General features: G+C 32.9%; 1 pseudogene; it reads left to right on the top strand.

Annotated features, from left to right (window-relative positions):
• Positions 1-1,445: 1,445 nt before the first annotated feature.
• Positions 1,446-2,824, top strand: LOC103949350 (annotated as a pseudogene).
• The last annotated feature ends 904 nt before the right edge of the window (positions 2,825-3,728 follow it).

Genomic DNA, 3,728 nt, shown 5'->3' with positions numbered 1-3,728 from the left:
TCTAGACATAGCTCCTGCAGTTTCTAGGGTTTTGGAATCCTAATTTTCTTTTCTTTTCGATATACTCACACATATTCATCATCATATAACATGCATATAGCATAGAACAGTAATCATAGTATACTTGGATATAGCATAGAATAAATATAAGTTAAATTCAAATACATTAAGGTTTTATGATTACTAGGATGTTTGATGAAGATGTTGAAAAATGTACGCAGGATTTCTTTGGGATCATCTGCTTCTTGTAGAGACACGTTCATGCTAATAACATATTATGAAACTAATTATAAAAGTGGGTAAGAAAAGAAAGGGATGACAGAGAGAGAGAGAGATATGGGCTCAAGTGTATGTGAGAATTGTGTTCCACCTCATGGCCTTATGCCTTTATTTGTACTAATCATAATGGTTTTTCTTGCCTTACAAGTAATACAAATTCTACAAGAATTTGATCTCCAACTGCTTTGGGATTCCTATTTTAATGTACTTCTTAATTTTTTTCTCTGCATCTGTTTCTTGTTGCAGTTGATAATGGCACAAAATGATTACTCAAAGTATTTATTCAAAATGTCACGCAGTAAAAGAAATAAAAGATGAAATTGTTGCAAATGGACTATAGAAATTACATCGTATCATTAATTATTTCCCACTGCCACCAGCTGGCGCTACTTACCAACTTATGAATAGCTCAAAATAAAGGATGTAATTCACAAATCAAAAGTCAAAACCCTTGTGTAAACTACAACTCAGCAGCTTGCATCCTTTCTGCAAATTAAGGACCATGCACGAGCAGTTAGCCTGTTAAACCTTGCATATGAAAATTAATTTCATCCCTCTCTCAAAGTAATATTTTAAACTTGAAACATAAATTATATAATTAAAAATAAAATAGTAAAGAAGTTAATAATACGGTCTAGTGATATTTCTCTTCATCTGTAAGTGAGAGGTATATATTACTTCCGATTCTTGATGAAGCCAAGTTTGAATTAGTTATTGGGGTTGGTTCATTGTATGACTTTGGCTAAATTTTCCACATTGAATCTTACCATATCATTGTATTAGAAAAAATGATTGTATTAGTTAAAAATATAGAACTATAAAAATGTGTATTGGATATATGACTTTTTCCCCTCCAATACAGATAACTTTCAGACTATTTTCAAAAATATGTTTCCTCCAATTTTGGCAAATTCTCATGTGTGTGTGTGCGTGTGTGTGTATTAATTAACCAAAAAATTAAGAATAAGTCAAGGTAAGTTACTCAAATGTAGCATCTAATATAGGTGATGATAGCATTTACTTCCACATCTAGATCCTGTAACCTTTTTACCGAGATAGTGCGCCTTGTATGATTTAGAAAGCTCTATAAATCTCAGTATTCATAGACTGAGGCATCTCTTTCTCAACACTTGTATAAATGATCTTTGTGTCGTTGTTGGTTGTGAATGATGTTTGAATCAAAGCAAACTCATCTTCAGTTCTTTGCTTTAACAATTATTCTTCTGTACTTGCACCCTATAGCACTTACAGCTAAACCACTTGGTAATGCTAAATATATGGACTTGTATTTGAAACTGATTTCCGCACACTCAGTCTCTCCTCCTACTTACTCATGTGCAGAAGGAGAAGTCGTGAGGGAATCATTTCCATCATCTTATAATCATCATCATTATTACATTCATGTTGGATTTGATTTTTTTATGCAGACCAAGAAATAGAGTTTGATTATAGAGAAGGAAACGAGAAGGGGCCACAACACTGGGGAGAGCTTAAGAAAGAATGGACGGCATGCAAAGATGGAAAATCTCAATCACCAATAGACTTAATGGAGGATGGTGCCACCAAAGTGATCCCAACTTTTAGGGATCTTACAATGCACCATAAGCCTTCTGGTGCAACTCTCAAGAATGACGGTCACTATGTTGCGGTGAGAAAGTTAAAATCACTTTAGAGTTGTTTCATGGTTTTAAATGAGTACAATGTCACATAGTATTATAGTCTAGCGGTTTCTTTACTTGTAAGTAAAAAGGTTTAATTGACTTCCCCACCTCTTAGTGTAGATAATGTCATATATGTTAAAAAAAAACGTTGAGAATGCATGGTCTGTGAAGTTTTACAACGTATGTGGTAATGAAGAGTTATTTATTTATTTCCATATTGAATATCTATCGTTTGTGAGATTTGAATTCAGGATTTCATTAAAAAACACTGGAGATTAAATGATATAGTCAATGTGAATTCAGAAAAATGGTGACTGAAGAAACACTATATTAATATTAACCCAGCATAATCATTATTAGCAAAAATGTTAGTGTGCTGCCTTCATTTTCAAATACAGCTTTGGTTTTATTCCTCTTGCCAATTTCTTGATTATGTATTGTAATTATTTGGATCAGCTTGAATGGGAAGGTGATGCTGGATCTATCCAAATCAACGGCACAAATTACTTCCTCAAACAATGTCATTGGCACACTCCATCCGAGCACACCATCAATGGCATAAGGTCTCTTTCCCTCAGTTCCTTTGTCTTTAAAATCCAAAACTTTTATTCCATCTCTAAAGAGTTCTCCTCATTAGGTATGATCTAGAATTACACATGGTACACCGAAGCGCCGACAAGAACAGTGTAGCTGTAATTGCATTCCTATACCAAGTTGGTCCGCCCAATCCTTTTCTCTTAAAGGTGAAAATCCTCAAAACACATATATATGTAAATGAAATTTTAAGAGATTGATGGCGTTATTCCAACTGTTCCACTTTTTCAGGTGAGCAAGGATATACTGTCTGTGATTGGTACGAAGGAGAAACACTTGGGAGTGATTAATCCAAGCGAAATAAAATGGCCCAGCTTAAGATTTTACAGATACGTGGGATCACTCACAACCCCTCCCTGTACTGAAGGAGTTATTTGGACCGTAAACGAAGGGGTACAACCCCTTTGCCAACCCTAAAGAATTTTCCCTGTCTTGATATATATCAATAAACATTTAGCTAACCATACACTGCATCCTCAGGTAAATATTGTTTCAAGAAGACAACTGGAGTTACTTAAACAAGTAGTTGATGATGTAAGTCACCTTATCTTTGTTTAGTGCTTACTCTTTCTTTTTCTACTTTTTTTTTTTAATTTAACAATTATTTAGATTTGAACTTGGTAAAAATTGAATAATGGAATAAAACTGACTAAAATATGTTAGCTGTCTTTATTTGTAGAGATACTACCCTTTGGCACAATTCACCACGTGGTATTTGTTGGACCGGTAATTATGCCAATAAGACTTAATTATGGCACAATTCACCATGTGGTGTATATATTTATTTGTAAATATATATATATATATATATATATATATATATATATAGTTTTTGTGTCTAGTCATATCATTTAGATAAAAACACAATATTTTTTAATCAAATATGATATGTTTCACTCTTATTGTTAAAAAAAAAAACAAGTAGACACTTAATCTTTACACATGGGCACAATCTTTGTGGCTAATGTCAACTTGTGATGCATAGGATTATTTGTGTATTAAAGAAAAGAATACGAATATAACTAATTTGATTCAATTGATGTGAAAAATATGACAAATGATATTTGTGCTTAAAAGTTTGTTGTTTGTGAGTAATTTTATGTTAGAATCACGACCTCCTTCAAGATCATAAAACCTTAACCAGCTAAACCAAATGCTCATTGCTAGTGAATACTGTACTAAGTTTAGATACAC

The sequence above is a fragment of a genome, unplaced genomic scaffold, assembly GCF_019419815.1.
Source record: "Pyrus x bretschneideri cultivar Hongxiangsu unplaced genomic scaffold, Pyrus_bretschneideri_v1 Contig68, whole genome shotgun sequence".
Lineage (NCBI taxonomy): Eukaryota > Viridiplantae > Streptophyta > Magnoliopsida > Rosales > Rosaceae > Pyrus > Pyrus x bretschneideri.
Note: the sequence above shows the minus strand (reverse complement) of the source record. Positions and strands in the feature narration are given on the sequence as shown.